We start from the raw sequence: 19,482 nt of genomic DNA, 5'->3' as shown, positions 1-19,482 counted from the left end.
AACATAATCAATAATAAACACAAGCAAAAAATCAATGATGTAATATTTTAACTATACACTACTCATTCAATGAGAATTATCACAGAAACCAAAGCTTTTCTAGATTTCTAAATAAAAATCCACGTTTCAGTGTCAGGAAATCAAGCCTATTAATAAAATTCTAATTTACATCAGCTGAAAAGGTGCTCTCTAATTTTTTAATGTTATTTATACTCTGTATAAATAAAGTTATTAACTTAGTTTTCATTTTTCTATATAAAAAAATAAAATATATTTTTTCTTTTCTTCAATAAGATTTTAACATTTGTAGGAACTAACACTAACATTAGTATTATTTCTGACACTCATTTCTGTGATTTTTTTTTTGGTTAAAAAATGCAAATACCTAAATGTGTTACTCATCTATAGATATTAATAGTTTATTCTTATTTTAATAATATGTATAACATATAGGTAATATTTTCTCTGTGGGCAATCAATTCTTCAAAAAATTATCATTCATGTGTGAAGCTATTCACATATTTTAGCTTCAGAAAATACTAAAATATTTTTCAGTTTTGCAGCTAAAAATTTTCTCTAATAAACTATTCTAATTTCCCAACTAATTTTATTTATTTCAGAGTATTTAAAGCTAATCACGAGAACTTAAGCTATACGAAAACAATATATATATATTTAAATTTTTGTCCTGAACTATTGGCTCACTAACTACATACACACTTTCACTATAAAAATGAAAGCACAGCATATATAAAAGTAGAAAGTATGACTGTCACTCGTGTGATATTGATTTATGAATAAAATCAATCCACCTGAACTTATTTTTCTTATGAAATCTCATCAAATATGTAATTCATTTTTTTTCAGCTGTATTCTTGCATGATTCATGTATATATGTATTATACATACATTATCTCATACGTTCCACAAATATTCTTTGAAATAAAGTGGCAGAAACAGGAAAAAAAATCTTTATTGTAAAAGTACTTTCACAGTCAGTAACACAATAAAGCTCAACTAGCTTTTTTTTTTTTTTTTTTTAAATACAGATCAGTTTGTCAGTACTTTTAAGAAAACACTAAACTTTCATATTATAAGTTTATATAATATTTTAACTAATACATCTATTTAGAATGATAAATGGTTTTATATAAAGAGGCTGTCCTTTTAGGTAATTCGTTTGTTGCAAACTATTTGGTCTGCTGAGGTCTGTTTACCACTTAACTGGTGAAGCCATGGTATTGGTCTCCAGTCTGTAATCTTCTTCAACGTGAGTGACCTGATGTTCCTTTGTGAAGCATACTGTGAAAGTCCCCTTCATTAGTACGTCTGCAATCATGTAAAACAGATTGCAGAACTGGGGACCTTCCCATCAGTTTTTGTTTCTAAAATGGTGTTCAGTTGTTTACCAAAAGTGGCATGACTATCACAGTTACCTATAGTATACAAATATTTGGAGAAGCAAAATGCCTCTTAGTACTGGACTACACAGGTTTACTATCAGAAGTTTTGCTGGAGAAGACACTATATGGTAGACATGTAGAGATCTAAATTTTGAGCATGTAACTTATTTTTGAGAGTATGTTGGGAGAACTGGCACTGTAAATCAAATAATGTTACCCCTTTAAAGAATGTTTAAAAGAGAAAATCACCTCTCCATGCTGTTAATTAACCATATAGAAAAAGGCAGACATGGAGAGGAGAAACAGAAAAAGGCAGACATGGAGAGGAGAAACAATCAGACCATCACAAAGCAAGGGAGCACTCAGGTTGTTATTCTGAAGGTCATGTCGAAGCAGACCAAGCTAGTCCATCTGCAGCTTTACCACCTGACAGACACAGATTCAACTCAATGCTGTGCTAGCCTGGCCAAAGAAACAAATGTGTCCACTGAAAAGAAAAACAAACAAGTAAACAAACAAATAAATATATATCTATATTTATTTGGGAATGGAATACTACCTTCCCCACAACAGTTATTCTAATCTTTGAAAAACGTAGTGATGTAATACTGGATATAATTAATACTTATAAGGGCATTTGTGTTCATATATAACTTTTTCAGGCCTTCAGATATTTCACAATATATATATTATATATATATATTATTTTTTGGAAGAGAAAAAATATACGTGTTTCCATTTAGTAGTAGTAGTAGTAGTAGTAGTAGTAGTAGTAGTAGTGCTCAAATGTGCTCCTAAACCAAGGGTCCAGGAAGGACTACATTTAACCTAGATCCGTGATACAAGACTCAAAGATAAGCAGTGTTTAACCAAGATACTGATTCGTCTTATAAAATATATGCTTACTGTCAAAACTTTTTTGTGGTATTTTCAACTGCTTTCAATTTTACAGAAAATGAAAGAATACCCAGACTGTTCCTTTTTTTAAAAAAAAAACTCATTTCATTATTTACTAAGACACATATCAAACAGATAAACATATAAAGTTGAAAGCACTAGTGCAGATGAAAGTCTATTCTATTGACAAATAATGAAATTCTTTTCAAAGCTAACATGAATTTTGATGTGTTCCCCCTCATTCCCTCAGACAACATTTTTCACATATTTGTCAGTTATTTTTTACACTTAAGATTCTGGGGAACTCTCTGGGCTTAAACTTTAATATTAGTAATCATATTAATCTTTTAAACTTTCACAAGCTTTAAGTGCAAAAACAACATATGGCTGTGCAACAGAGCACCTCTGGAGATTTTATACTCCTCCAACAGCACATAAAATCTTGTGTTGTGCTCATTCTTATTCATTGCTTGCCTGTCCATATTTTAACCCTGCAAGTATCAAGGTATCAGTCTAATTCATTATCTTTTATTCGTAACCATCTGCACCTTATGGATTGCATTCATGGAAAATTAAAATCTCCTTTCACAAGGGCAGTTCCTTGGGTGCTATCAGAGTAACTGATCTATCTCTGCAATGAATAGCAAGATAAGTGATTGCATCTTTCACCAAGGCAGTCACAACTTTGCAAGGCCAATAAGCTGCAAATGTTGTATACCACTGAGTATTCAGTCAGGATTATGGATCTTGATACCCAGGATGAAAAAAATACAATTACAGTCAGAGATATTTTAGAGTCTAATAACCCATTCTTGCAATTTATTAAACAAGGGAGGACCCTTGTTTATATTAGGTGATTAAAGAATGACACTACTGAATGCAGAATCCCATTTAAAAATTATTTCAAGAACATTAAGGATGCATAGTTAAGCATTCATGTCATTAAAAGCTAGTGCTTTATCAATTTTTAATAATAAATGGAAACTTTATAGATGTATAAAGCATACAAAAGGCATTAAAAGAACATTAAGGTTGCAAAATCAAACATTCAAAAGTTAGGGAATGACAGACTTAATTATCCCTCTAGCGTATAGGTGTTATGATAGCTTTCCTCAACAATACATAGGAGTTTTGTATCAGAGCCACCAAGAACCACAAAAATCTACTTATTTTTTTCTTGGTTTCAGCTTAAAGACTGAACTGCTAAAGGCTCTTATTTTTCTATTGTTCTCTTATTCACACCTTCTTCTTCACAATAGGTGTGGTCCTGCAGAATAAATGGCTACCATCAAGTACAAATAAAGACATGTTTTTCTAGAACAGAGATGCTGGTAGTAGTTTGCAAAGGGATAAGCTCAGAAGGATAATATAGAACGATAATACAGAATAAGGTATAGCTGTATTCATTTGTCAACTTGTGACCTCGTGAGAACTATGTCCCCAAACTTATTAGTGCTCTGGAAACCTTTAAGAATGACTAATGTTTTGATAATCATGAAGAAGTATAATACATATTTCTAAAAAACATGTTGGAAGACTACATTCATTATTGGGAAAGGCTGTTAGCTCTTATTAACAAAGAAAAAATGTTTTTTGAATTTAGCCCCGTTAATGAAGGATGATTTTTGATCTTTGAAAAGTTTGGATCTGTTCTTAGTTTGTTCTGAATTTTCAATATGCATCACAAGAGATGATTTCAAACATAGATGAGAATAACAAAGATGATCATCCATTGCCACAAGAATAAATGTTGCTTAGAATCATAATAGCAATAAGGTATTTAGACCACTCCTGTATACAAATTATTTCTCCTTTCTATTTAGGCAGAAAATAAGAACAAAACACAAAGAATGTGCACAAATATCACATACTGGTTTATTCTGTAGCATGCCTTGGAAAACACTATTGTTGCTGAGAAAAAATGAGTCATGATTTCTATAGCACTGTTCTCATGCTTGAGTTCATAACCAAAATCTTGGGTTCTTGACTAAATACATCTGTCCTGCATACTTGTCATCAAGAAACTACAAAACTTTGTTGTGCATGGACATTTTAAGGAACTAGCAATATTCTGCTAATTAAACCAATTGCAGGACACACTTTTGCTTTGTCTTTACAATGAGCACATAGGAGTCTGCCTTGCCAGTTGCTACCAGTATAAACTACTAAAAGCATAAAGATTCCAATACGGTTCAAACACTGTGGAACAGATGTCAAAAGATGTAACTCCAAATGAATATATATTAAAAAAAATAATAATAATAAATCACAAATTAATCACTTTTCCAGGAAAATTAAAATCAAGTGTAAATTCTTTATTATATTCACAGTATTGTACAGAGGAACGAATACTATCTTCAAAACATGGCCTAAATAGGAATGGAATTAAAATATCAGAATGTTTAATGGACATTTTTATTGCTTTACTTCTTTTGTTGGTATGCTTCATTATAAAATCACCCATATACATTTTCATTAGATTTCTGTTTCACTTTCTACATCACAAACTTTGTCAAAGATCAAAAGGCTCGATAAAAATAAAAATTTAAAAAATAAAATTTTGTACCTCTTTTCATAAATAACTGTTACCAGATTTCTAAACAAAGTCACAATTCATCTCATTCACAGTCATTTCAGCCTTTAGCAGATGTATGCTATGAACAAATTTATTGGCCTTATGAATAAAGATTAGCACTCTCCTGTTCAACTGTGTTGAAGAGAATATTATTCTACATTAAATGGGCATAAAATTCAACAGTGGGGATATTTAAAATAAAACTGACCAACTAAATTTTCAAAGCACCACATGGGATGGATTCACGCAAATGCTGCTAATAAAAAGCTTTACAAATGTTCACCTTTATCTCTGTTTTTAAGCCATAGATCATTTCTAATTTCTGTGAGTGAGGAAATGTAACAGACTGAAAGAAAATGAAGCAAAACCTACCAATTAAACCTTTTAAAGTCAAAAACACTTAACTGTCTGCTTGGGCTATTAATCTGTAATTTCACTAGGTAAGAGAACTGGGAGGGAAGTGATCACAAGCCAGAAGATTTGCACTAATTTGACTGAATTTCTTAAGTAGTTAAAATAATGAGTTTATAGGTAAGTGAGTAAAGGAAGAATAATGAAACATACATTTTAGATACAGTTAGACATCATCTAACTTCAGCAAAGGTAGCTGTTGCTAACAATTTATGTCCCAGTGCTCCTTGTCATTTAAGCTTTATGTCTGTTATACCTGGATGAAAAGCAGATAGTGAAGCAAAATCTATGTAAAACTTAGTGACATTAGATGAAAACAGAAGCAAAACTATACATATCTAAAGTGACAGAATATATCTACAAAAAAAAAAAAAACTTTTTTTTTTTTTTTTTTTTTTTTACCTCCGAGGACTTTTATCTTTATCCATATCCATTGGCTTCTCAGATCAATAGCAGAAGAAAAAATCTTCCATCAATAGCATTCTGGAATATCAAAAAAAAAGAAAAAAGTTTTGCTGCATGCTGAATAATTGGCTAGGTCAAAGATAATTATTAATAATAAAAGACTTGAAGGCTGTATTATTGGACTTGTAAATAATATTGAGACACCTGAAACATAACAAAAGTTATTTCAAAGTAAAAGCGTATATAAATTACAGAAGGGGAAAACATAATGGAAAATTATCTTGGTTTTCTTGACAACACCATCTCTCCATATTAATACTAGATTATAGTCAAGGACTGGGGCTTTATATTCAAAGACCAAGTTATTTAAGGACTAAGGCACATATAAGCTTTTGCTTTCTCTGTTGCACTTTTTTTTTTTTTTTCTTCCCAGAAATAATTTATACTATCAGTTCCAAAGAACAAGGTGGGAGGTAGAGGGCAGGAGGGGGGAAAGACCACATACTTGATTTCTTCATATCTCTTTATAATAATTAATTTTAAGAATTTCAAAATAGAATGAATTTTATCCCTAAGACTTTTAAATAAATAATAACAGTGGTAGGAATAGGAGTGAATATTATAATAAACTGTGGCCATATGGATTTCACTCCTGATCCACAGAGTAAAAGAGAGAATCATGTGTGATCACTTACTGTGCTCAGAGGGTCTATATGATCTTTTTAAATTTCATTGTTGATGTGGAGAATGAGAGTAAGTGATATTAGTTTTTTAATTAACATTTATACTACCTGCTGGTTGTTATTTTGTCTGACTTTCTGGAGTTAAATCAAAAAGACCTCTAGCACAATTAAATTGTGATTAACAATAAAATATCGTCTAGGAAAATATTCTGTCTCCACAGAAGAGCAGTAAATTTGCTTGTTTTGGTAACCACCAAGCAAACAAAAGGGTTGGTTATTTTTCACAGTGTGGGAAGAGAAAGAGAGCCTGGGATCAAAGGGTGTGACTGGTAATAGCTACTGCCTGGCACAGCTGCAACAGCAGCACAGCTAGCTTCTTTGAAATATGTGGGTACACAGATTCACACAGATTCACACAGATTTCTCTAGGTTGGAAGAGACCTCAAGATCATCGAGTCCAACCTCCGACCTAACACTAAGTACTCCACTAAACCATATCCCTAAGCTCTACATCTAAACGTCTTTTAAAGACCTCCAGGGATGGTGACTCCACCACCTCCCTGGGCAGCCCGTTCCAATGCTTAATAACCCTTTCGGTAAAGAAGTACTTCCTAACATCCAACCTAAAACTCCCCTGTCGCAACTTTAGCCCATTCCCCCTCGTCCTGTCACTAGGCACGTGGGAGAATAGACCAACACCCACCTCTCTACAGCCTCCTTTCAGGTAACTGTAGAGAGCGATGAGGTCGCCCCTGAGCCTCCTCTTCTCCAGGCTGAACAAGCCCAGCTCCCTCAGCCGCTCCTCGTAAGACTTGTTCTCCAGACCCCTCACCAGCTTGGTCGCCCTTCTCTGGACTCGCTCGAGCACGTCCATGTCCTTCCTGTAGCGAGGGGCCCAAAACTGAACACAGTACTCGAGGTGCGGCCTCACCAGAGCCGAGTACAGGGGCACAATCACTTCCCTCGACCTGCTGGCCACACTGCTTCTTATACAGGCCAGGATGCCGTTGGCCTTCTTGGCCACCTGAGCACACTGCTGGCTCATATTCAGCCGACTATCCACCAATACTCCCAGGTCCTTCTCTGCCAGGCAGCTTTCCAGCCACTCATCTCCCAGCCTGTAGCTCTGCTTGGGGTTGTTGCAGCCCAGGTGCAGGACCCGGCACTTGGCCTTGTTGAACTTCATGCAGTTGACCTCAGCCCATCGCTCCAGCCTATCCAGATCCTCCTGCAGAGCCTTCCTGCCCTCGAGCAGATCGACACACGCACTTAGCTTGGTGTCATCTGCAAACTTACTGAGGGTGCACTGGACGCCCTCATCCAGATCATCAATAAAGATATTAAAGAGGACCGGCCCCAGTACCGAGCCCTGGGGGACTCCACTAGTGACCGGCCTCCAACCAGATTTGACTCCATTCACCACAACTCTCTGGGCCCGGCCATCCAGCCAGTTTCTAACCCAGCGAAGCGTACGCCAGTCCAAGCCCCGAGCAGCCAGTTTCTTGAGGAGAATGTTGTGGGGAACGGTGTCAAAAGCCTTACTGAGGTCAAGGTAGACCACGTCCACAGCCTTTCCCTCATCCACCAAGCGCGTCACTTGGTCATAGAAGGAGATCAGGTTCGTCAAGCAGGACCTGCCTTTCATAAACCCATGCTGACTGGGCCTGATCGCCTGCTTGCCCTGCAAGTGCCGCGTGATGACCCTCAAGATAATCTGCTCCATGAGCTTCCCCGGCACTGAGGTCAAACTGACAGGCCTATAGTTCCCCGGGTCTGCCCTCCGGCCCTTCTTATAGATGGGCGTCACATTGGCTAGCCGCCAGTCAACCGGGACCTCCCCCGATAGCCAGGACTGCCGATAAATGATGGAAAGCGGCTCGGCCAGCTCCTCCGCCAGTTCTCTCAGTACCCTTGGGTGGATCCCATCCGGCCCCATCGACTTGCGCACATCCAAGCTCCGTAGCAGGTCGCCAACCATTTCCTCATGGATAGCGAAGGCCACATCCTGCTCCCCATCCCCTTCCACCAGCTCAGGGCACTGGGTGTCCGGAGAACAACCGGTATTGCCGCTAAAGACTGAGGCAAAGGCGGCATTAAGCACCTCAGCCTTTTCCTCATCCTTAGTAACTAGGTTTCCCCTCGCATCCAGTAAAGGATGGAGATTCTCCCTAGTCCTCCGTTTCGCGTTGATGTATTTGTAAAAGGATTTTTTGTTGTCTTTAACGGCAGTAGCCAGATTGAGCTCCAGATGAGCTTTGGCCTTTCTAATTTTCTCCCTGCACAGCCTTGCTACATCCTTGTAGTCCTCCTCAGTGGCCCGCCCTTTTTTCCAAAGATTATAAACCCTCTTTTTTCTGCTAAGCTCCAGCCGCAACTCTCTGTTGAGCCAGGCCGGTCTTCTTCCACGCCGGCTCATCTTTGGGCACGTGGGGACGGACCGCTCCTGTGCCATCACGATTTCCTTCTTGAGGAGCGCCCAGCCTTCCTGGACTCCTCTGCCCTTCAGAACCGCCTCCCAAGGGACTCGGCCAACCAGCGTCCTGAGCAGCTCAAAGTCAGCCCTCCGGAAGTCCAAGACAGCAGTTTTACTGGTCCCCTTCCTGGCCTCGCCAAGAATAGAGAACTCTACCATTTCGTGGTCACTCTGCCCCAGACAGCTTCCGACCACCACATCTCCCACCAGTCCTTCTCTGTTTGTGAAGAGAAGGTCTAGCGGGGCACCACCCCTGGTAGGTTCACTGACCAGCTGCGTCAGGAAGCTATCTCCCACGCTCTCCAGAAACCTCCTAGACTGCTTTCTCTGTGCCGTGTTGTGTTTCCAGGATATGTCCGGGAAGTTGAAGTCCCCCACGAGGACAAGCGCCGACGATTTTGCAACTTCTGTCAGTTGCCTATAAAACTCCTCATCCGTCTCCTCATCCTGGTTCGGCGGTCTATAACAGACCCCCACCAGGATGCTAGCCTTGCCGGCCTTCCCGCGGATCCTAACCCACAGGGATTCAACCTTATCATTCCCAGCCTGGAGTTCCACAACATCAAAAGATTCTCTAATGTAGAGAGCCACGCCACCACCCCTTCTGTGCTGCCTGTCCCTCCTGAAGAGCCGATAGCCAGGCATTGCAGCACTCCAGTTGTGGGAGCGGTCCCACCACGTCTCCGTGATGGCAACCAAGTCGTAGCCTGCCTGCTGCACAATGGCTTCCAGCTCCTCCTGTTTGTTACCCATGCTGCGTGCATTAGTGTAGATGCACTTCAGCTGGGCCATCGCCTTCTTCCCCGGCCTAGCCATTGTTTCCCCCGGCACAGCTCCAACAAGCCTTGTTTGAGCCCCGTCCCCCTTCTTACCTAGTTTAAAGCTCTCTCTATGAGCCCCGCCAGCTCCTGGCCTAGGATCCGTTTTCCCCTTGGAGATAGAGACCCATCCGGGGCCATCAGGCCGGGTGCCGAGTAAAGCTCCCCATGGTGAAAAAACCCAAAATTTCTATGCTGGCACCAGCCTCTGAGCCACCTATTAACCACATGAGCTTTCCGTGTCCTCTCCGTGCCTCTCCCTTCCCCCGTAGGGATAGACGAAAACACCACCTGCACTCCCGCTCCCTCCACCAATCGTCCCAGCCCCCTATAGTCCTGTTTGATGGCCCTGAGGCTTCTCTTTTCGACATCATCGCTGCCAGCCTGGACTATCAAAAGCGGGTAATAGTCAGAGGGGCGAACCAGGTTTGGAAGCTTCCTGGTAACGTCTCTGACGCTGGCCCCAGGGAGGCAGCAGACTTCCCTATGTGTGGGGTCAGGCCGACAAATAGGGCCCTCCGTTCCCCTGAGGAGGGAGCCGCCCACAACAATCACCCTTCTTTCTTTCTTGGTGGAGGCAGTCCTGAGGCGTGGAGTCAACTTCCTCACCTCAGGCATCCTCCCGGGTAGGCTTCCTACCTCATCCTCACCCACGGGTCTCTCGAGCTCCAGGGCCTCAAACCTATTGTTCAAGGGCACCTGGGAAGGCGGCGCCGGCAGGGGAGGGCATCTCCTGCGAGGTCGAGCAGGGACCTGCCTCCATTCCTCCTCAACTCGCAGGTCCCCTCCCTCTGCCCGATGGCAACAGGGCACAAAGGGTACAAAGCAGCTGAAATGATAGGGCAGTTAGTTGAGGCATGAGTTCATCACGTTCAAAGCTGTCTCAGATGCTATGAAGGAACAAGATCAAATGGCGCAGAACTGCATGCGGGTTTGTTTACCTTGTTTTTATCAGTAAATAATCCGATGTCAAGCTAAAGAATTTCTAGTAACAAAGACACTGTCTCTAAAGAAGTTATAGGTACATTCTGCTCTGAACTGCAATATGGAGGATAAACATCTCTAGCCTTAGAGACTGAAACAAACTATTCTGTCTCCTTCAGACCACAATCCAGTTTGCCTACTAGAGCCAAATTTAAGTGTTCCAGGAAAAAGACAAGATTTAGATAAGACTGTATTGAAAGATTTTGTCTTAACATTTCTCTCTGCTTAATATTTAACTGAGGCAAATAAACATTTGAAAAAAAAAAATCTGTTCTGACCTGCAGTGTTTGCTAGACACAGATTCCTTATATAAGTTTTTTTTACAAGGGATTTACAAGGGATTACAGACCAAGAAGGTGTCAGCACTGCTATGTGCCAATGCCCATTTCATATGCACCCAGCATTTCTATATCCATCCTGTGTTATCCTTCAGTTGTCTAGTTAAGGTTGTCTAAATGCACATTTTACTTATATTTCTGTGTGACATTAAGACTTGTTCCCTCATGACATTCTCAGGTAACCTTTTTTAATAAGGATCTGCTTATATGATCAGAGTAAAGATCTGGTGGAAATGTTTTTTCTGACTGATTCAAGTGTCTGTGTACAGGGACAGTCATTCAAAGAGATGTTCAGATGCCTTGTAAATATGGCAGTTGTTGCGCTGGATAAGCATAGCAGACTCATCTGAGACATGATTAACTGCTGACCTGTCTGTCTTACACACTTAAACAAGAGAATTTCCCTAATGAAACAAAGAACTTTTAACTACCTTTTGTTGACTTCATAAGGGTGCCTGATATAACAACTGGCATCTGGGATATAAGCTTTCCAGGCTGAGCTGAGATTGTTATTGGAACATGGCTGCTTCTTAAAGGAGGCAGTGAGTATGCCTACACAAGGGATGCCATAACCTGTCTTAAGAGGGTTTAGAGAATGGCAAAGACAAAGTGAGGATGTTAGCAAACAATAGATGTGAAAAGCAGTGGCAAAATGCCACAACTCCAGCAAACAGCCAGCCAATATAAAGAAATGGTCAACTGCCAGAACCATCAGTTTTCCATTTTGTAATTATGCATTACTGACCAGTCAGATCTCTAACTGTAGTCCCTAAGCTGGGGAAAAAAAAAAAAAAGAAACCTTGAAGAAAATAGGGAGGCCTGCAGCTTGTGTAGTCTTTTAGCTGAGAAAATAAGGAAACAGAGTGACAGGTAGTCTTGAGCTAACAGAGGCAAAGAAGATAAGGGATGAAAGGTAAAAAACAAAAAGGAGAAAAACAGCTCCAGACTGACCTACAGTAATCTTTTACTCATTAAGGGTCATTAACATATTAAAAATCACACCCATCAAAATGCTAATATATGCTAATATATGATTTGGTGTGCCCCCCCACATACACACACCGGTCCTCTGCAACGCACAAACTCAGTACAGATATGTTAGGTGAGCTGTAATAGCCATTCAAAAGTAGCTAAAGAGAGACTTTTCACAAGTTTGCTGTGTATAAATAATGGTGATTTGAGTCAGAGATGTGCTTGCTTTGCGAAAGATCACCAAACACCTGACTTTACAGAGTTATATATTTAATTATTTACTTAAAAGACCTTTGTGTGGATTCCAACTGTGTGCTTATTGGCACTGGGCACGAACTTATGGACAACATAACTAGAAAGTTTACACTGCCTTTGACTACTACCGAAACTGGTCTGTGACCTGAGTATAGCTTGCAGCTCATACGCTATGGATGTACAGCTGGGTTGTTTTCCCATGGGTGCAGAGTTCCTGTATTAAAAAAAAAAAAAAAAAAACAAAAAAACCACAAACTTGCATATGTTTTTGTATGTGAAACATGTCATGTCTGTTTTAAAATACTAATCATTCTGCACATTCAAAGTAGTTGACCCACCTAAAGTTTCTTGTTTTCATTTTATTTAGTCCATTGTGGGACTGCTAGCTATGGTAAACTGTATTTTTTCCTGGTTCATTTTATGGATTGTGTTGTGCAAGAGGTGATACATTTGCTCAAATGAGTAACTATTTATATGCAGCTATCCCTGCTTGCTTATCTGGGGCCACGGCATAACATTTTATTGTACCATGCCAATTTCTTGTTCTTTCTTACACTTGAAAAATATTTTTAGTATAGCTATGATTTCTCATTTTCTTAAAATATAGTGGACAGCAAAAAGGACTTAAACACTAAACTTTACTAAACTCATAGATAGTGAGGAGCCTAAGAACAGAATGTTTTATTTTATCTATCAATCTGATAGATTTAATCTGGAAAATAGATAATCCTAAAATAAAATTTTGAAATAAAATCACAGGAAATTTTAATGATCAGTCTGTAGTTTTGCCTCATAAGGATTAAGTGAAAGGAGATTGTTTGCGACCACAACAGTCAAAGCTCTGAAAAACTCAAGGAACTTGTTAATATGCTAGTAAAGGAAAATAAATGACTAGTTCCTTATGCCTGATGGATAATTTAGAAAAGGTTTCAGAAGACAGAGTTTTTCAGCGATGTCATAAGTGGCTGACCTGAAAAGCATCAGGTAGACAGTCTCTGATGTAGGGCCCTCCTTGGAGCCTACTGTGATTTTGGAGATGCAGATGTTCAGAGAACAGGTGACCTGACCTGGGCAGGTGTTGCAGAAATCCCTTCTTGCTTTTTCTTGCTTTCCAGATCCTCTTGCCACCCATGCATTTCCACCTCTTCGGTGTTTTTATCCAGTTAGGCAGCTAAACTCCACTACAACAGCTCTCTCACTTCCCCTTCTCAAAAGAAGAGGGAGGCAGAAGAACATATGTTGGAAATGAAAAAAATAAGGATAATTAAAAAAAAGGATAATTAAAAGGAAAAGAAAGAGGGGGAAAATGAAATAAACAAAGGTCACACAGAAGGACACTGTTAAGAAACAAATATTATTCTCTACTTCCCATCAATGAGCGATGTTCATCCTTGTCCTGGGAAACAGGGCCTCAAGATGCATAGAAGTTGTTTGGGAGAACAGACATTTTCATAACAAGAACCCCCCTCTCCTACCTCTTCCCCACCTTTTATTACTGACTGTGACACTACCTCATATGGAACATCCCCTTGGTCAGTTTAAGTCAGCTCCCCAGGCAATGTCCCCTCTCCACTTCTTGCCCACCCCCAGCCTACTGGCTTTGGGGGGGTTTGGAGGGAGTCTTAATGTCGTTCTAGCGTGGCTCCACAATAGACAAAACATTGATGTGATTTCAGGGCTGCTCTAGCTAGAAGTGCACTGTATGGGTTGCTGCAGGGAAAGCTAACTCCATGCAGGCCAGACCAAGTACAATTTCTATTCTTGGATTTCCACTGATTTCCTGAATTCAGCAACCATTTTTTGCATCTCATCCTGTATTCTGAAGCAGAGTTCAAACTCCAAGGAGGAAGGAGGAATGATCATCAGTGGCCTGAAAAATGAAAAGAGTGTATTTGGTATTCAGTATTCCTTCAAGAAGTATAAGAAATTAATTTCTTCTTCTGCAGTATGGAAACATTACTATTTTTGAGATACTAACTGTGAGAAACAATCTGCAGCCAATAACACAGGCTGAGGTGAAGATCACCTGAGGTGAGGTGAGGAGTAGCTTTTTTTTTTTTTTTGGCAATTGCAATAGCAATCACCAGCACAGTTGTCACGGTGTGGAGTTTTTCTATCCAGCCTCTTTATCAGCCCCTGTTTCTACTGGACTCTGTATAAATAGAATTTATATCTACTTTGTGTCTTTTGTTTGACGTGAAATATTTTCACCACCATTCCCCCAACACATGAATGTCCAGATGAACAGGTGAATTTAAAGTAGGATTATAATTTCTACTAAAATGACAAGCCATAAACATGATAGTACCTACTCAGGCATAATTCTATGAATATTGAAAATACAGGCTGAAAATACAGCCTAGTTGTTTATTTGGGACCAACAGTCTATTACAAGTCTTCAAAAACTAGGTTGTTAAAAAGGAGTCAAAATCCAGGTGAAGATAACTTAGGTTACAGTGAAAGCAGATGCTGAAGAACATCAAAGTATTATCATTTGAGTAACATCAGCATTTGGGAATCTAATTCAAAAATTTGCTGTGATGATACAGTAAACTAGCTGCTTGGAATGGTAAACATAAAATACCAAGATCTACAAGGAAGACTTTATTGATTTGGGGAAGAAGCATTATTTTCTGTATAAATAATAGTACAGTGCAGAGAATGTAAGATCAAATATGTCTTATAGTATAACCAACATTAAGAACTGCTGAACATGAGATGCTACAGAGAGGTGAGGCACCTGATGGGTACTTACAAGAAATACAACAAAAGATCTTAGTTGCATCACAACTCTTCCTAGCATTGCCAAGGTAAAGAGCTGACCCCTTCTTTTGCACTATTTACCTCCTGTGACAACAGCTTCTGCTTTGTCCAACACTGTTAGGATATTCAGTTTAAGAGCTATCACTTTAGCATGTATCCCCAAAACACCACATGCTTTGCCACTACCTCATCAAGGTTTACAGAAGACAGAAGGCAGGGAAGAATCTTATAGACAGTAAGTTTATTATTCCACAGTAAGTTCTGACATGGGAAATGAAGTGGCATATTATTAGGATTGTGAAAAATTGTTTAAGGCCTGCGATACAGACATGGATTATCATCAGAAGGTGTAATCTGGATAAACCACTTGCTTTTAACAATAAGAAATTCAGATGTGGATAAAGCCAAGTTATCTTACAGAGTTCTTACTTAAAATGAATCAAGAACATCCAAAAAGAGCTTAGAGTGCATAACACTCCATGGATGGGATATTTTGTTTTCAAAACCAACATTCTTATTTCTGAAAGGTCAAGAAACTAGCTAAGGGGGAAAAAGAAGTCCTAGCGAAGCAAATGAACTTTAAATAAAATTTCTGCAAATCTGTGCTGCTTCATTCATTTCTGACTCCCACTCTTAATTCTCTTCCATGGTACCCAAAAAACTACATTTCTGATTCATATCGAAAATAATTTCCATTAATTATTCAGGTGCTAAATAATTAAAAGTAAAATTTGTTTTATGACTCTCAAACCAATCATAGGCTAGATTAAGTTTTTCCTCACCAGTACTTAAACAGTCAATTACAGTCAACACTTCCAGAGAACAATTCAGCGTATTCTACAATAACATATCTGAATGACCCTCTGATAATACCTATTTCTCTCCATTCTTCTGAAAGAGAGACTAAGCAGTCAGTACCTTCTCTTGTATGAGAAATGACTGATTAAAGATCGATATAACTACCCATAAGAATGAAGAAGCATAGAAATAACATGGTGTCCCATCAATATACAACTGAGACAGCAAAACTGTGCTGAAAACAGTAAGCATGGGATCCCAGAAAATGGGCATTATCACAGTATGCTGTCTTCACACTATTATTGTCCAGACTAAGCTTAATCAGTGGTAAGCATACCTTTGTATGCTGGATGATGCCTAAGCTTTTTTGTGGTTCCTCCTTTCTGATTCCTCCCTCTTGGAAAAAAAGAAAAAAAAAAAAAAAAAAAAAAAAAGAGTTACTAAAATCATGAACCTAGTAAATGATTTTTTGAACACTGAAGAGCCCAGTCTCTACTTGGAAATGTTTAACCACAACTTGTTTTCTTTCATGAGTGTTAGGAGTTCAACTGGCAGTTGGCCAGTGGCAACTGGAAGTACTCCCTGAACATGAACCCCAAAAAAAAAAAAAAAAAGAGAGAGAGAGGGAGAGATGAAACTCATTCAAAAGAATGAAATTGTCCATTCCTTTCCCAATAACTAGACAGCTTCTTTCACTATGACCTTATGCAATGGAAAAAAATAATCACAGAATAACAGAATGGTTGAAGTTGGAAGGGACCTCTGGAGGTCACCTGGTCCAAAACCCCTGCTCAAGTGGAGACACCTACAGCAGGTTACCCAGGACCGTGTCCAGATAGTTTCTGAAGATCTCCATGAAGGGAGACTCTACATCCTCTCTGGGCAACCTGTGTCAGTGCTCAGTCGCCTACACGGTAATAGTGTTTCCTGATGTTTACAGTGAACCTCTTGTGTTTCAGTTTATGGTCCTTGCCTCTTGTCCAGCCACTGGGTATCACTGAAAAGAGCCTTGCTTTTTCCTCTTTGCACCCTTTCAGGTATTTACATCCATTGATAAGAACATCCTCTTCTTTAGACTGAACAGTCCCTTCTCTCTCAGACTTTCCTCTTGGGAGAGGTGCTCCAGTCCCGTCATTTTCTTCATGGCCCTTCATTAGATTCTCTCCAGCTCCATGTCAGTTTTGCACTGGGAAGCCCAGAGGTGGACATAGCACTCCAGGTGTGCATAATTATGATGGAAAATACTTAGTGCCTTATCCATCCTGGCATGCAACTACCAATGTCAATTGTCAGAGAGAAATTCTATCCCTCTCCCCACTTATTATCACTTCCTACATCAAACAACTGGTAATAGTCCAGGACTATCTGAATATTAGCCCAGAAAATCTGAAACCTTTGACCACTAAAAAAGCTGGTCTTCTGTCCTTGTAAGAAATTAATGCCAAGTGCTGACCAGTTTGTATTGTATTGTATGGTATTTTACATAGGTTTCAAATCAGAAAATAGCACAAATACCTTGTACTTGATATTGCAGTGGCTCTTAAAGGGACTGTTCAAACACTGAAAGAGAAATGAAACCTGTGTAGGAAATGAGGTACTAAGAGGACATGAGACACAAATGTCAATGTCAATTAAGGTTATCAGCAGAAAAAAGGAAGGAAGGAAGGAAGGAAGGAAGGAAGGAAGGAAGGAAGGAAGGAAGGAAGGAAGGAAGGAAGGAAGGAAGGAAGGAAGGAAGGAAGGAAAAAAGAAAAAAGGCAAAGTTTATGAAAAGTAGCAAACTAATGAAACAGACGTTGTAAAAAATATATGTATACAAAAGGAAAAATATAATAAATATCTGAACAAATTACATGGAATAGCAAATAAATACCCTCCTCCCCCCTCCCCCGCCTTCAAATTTTATAAAGAAAACACAGTTCCTGGCAGAAATAAAATTATCCACTTACAGTAAACTTTTAAGAAGCAAGCAAGCAAACAAACAAACAAAAACATTACTTGAAGCATATGCGGTTAATTGCAGAGCTTCTCAGCAGAATCTTAATTCACTGAATCATTTGAGGAAAGACTGAGAGACCTGGGTCTGTTCAGCCTTCAGAAGAGAAGACTGAGAGGGGATCTTATAAATGTTTACAAATATCTTAAGTGTGGGAGACAGTGGGATTTGGCCAACCTCTTTTCAGTGGTTTGTGGGGACAGGACAAGGGGCAATAGCCTAAAAATGGTGCATAGGAAGTTCCGCACCAACATGCAAAAGAACTTCTTCACGGTGAGGGTGACAAATCACTGGAACAAGCTGCCCAGGGAGGTTGTGGAGTCTCCTCTGGAGATATTCAAGGCCCACCTGGACGCCTACCTGGGCAACCTGCCCTAGGGAACCTGCTTTGGCAAGGGGGTTGGACCCAATGATCTCTTGAGGTCCCTTCCAACCCCTACAATTCTGTGATTCTGTGATTTACAGAATAATTAGTAATTATTTTTTGAAAATAGAGAAAAACTTGACCAACAAGAGGATACCAAGTTTTAAAGTGCTACCAAAACTCATACAAATTGATAGTTATTTTTCATGTTTTTGCACACGTGCCAAATGATTCTGTGATTCTAAATAACACTATTGAAAGTAGTAAGGTATGTATTCTTATTAAAAATAATACATAGATAATACTCATATGTATATAAGAAACCATCTGTAAAAATCTAGATGTCGTTTCTGCAAGTTTCTCCAGTGGACATATGTGGGAACACATCATAAAAGAGGACAAGGAACATCTTATAGGTTTTGCCTCTTATCTTATTAAATAAATAAATAAATAAATAAATAATATATATTATATTATATTATATTATATTATATTATATTATATTATATTATATTATATTATATTATATTATATTATATTATATTTGCTATGGTAATTTTTTTTAGTATATAAATAATACTATAGCAATACTGCAATGAATGAAATACATAAACGATGAGAAAGCTACCATTCAAAAAAAAAAAAATTGTTTTCAATTAATGTCCAAGGAAATCCTGTGAAAGGAATCGTCCTAGAAAACTTAGGGACAAGGGCAGATGTGTCCTCATTCAGCATGCAAGTAAAAAGTATGAAAAGACAAACGTAACAATGGTCAAAGTGCAAGAGGTTATATCATTTTGAAGTCTAATCCAGCACATCAATCTTCTTCTAATCCTAATGCTGTGTAGCCATATGGATGTTCTAATAGTTCAAATGAACTATCTTCTCTCTCAGACAGAGGCAATAGGTATGTAACTCTGCCGATGTATCCTAAGGCTTTGGAGGTTTTATTTTGTAGATCTGAATCTGAAAAACTTAATACAGTATTTTTGTGCCTGTTTGCCTTAGGACAAATGCAAATACCAGGTGTTTGGGAGTAGGCTAGGTTAACAATGGGTATTCCTCCACTCCACAGGAACTGCTGAAAAAGTTTTTTTGTTGTTGTTGTTTCTGTTTTAGTGTTATTCAGCAGTGAGAGGTTAGATGGGGAAAGGAAAGGGTTAAGAAATGGAATAGGCCACCAAGAAAAATTCAAATCTGTATCTGTAAGGAAAAAAAATGGTTTTGAACACACAGAAATATATGAAAAGCAGTAGCAAAGTCATGAGGTAACAGTGAGTAGCCAGTCAGCTATGATATTTCAAACACTACTCCAGCAAGAAGGAAAACAAAAATAATAATTTGTTT

The sequence above is a fragment of the Anser cygnoides genome, chromosome 2 (assembly GCF_040182565.1).
Source record: "Anser cygnoides isolate HZ-2024a breed goose chromosome 2, Taihu_goose_T2T_genome, whole genome shotgun sequence".
NCBI classification, from domain to species: Eukaryota; Metazoa; Chordata; class Aves; order Anseriformes; family Anatidae; genus Anser; species Anser cygnoides.
The sequence above is the reverse complement of the archived record's forward strand: the minus strand, read 5'-3'. Positions refer to the sequence as shown.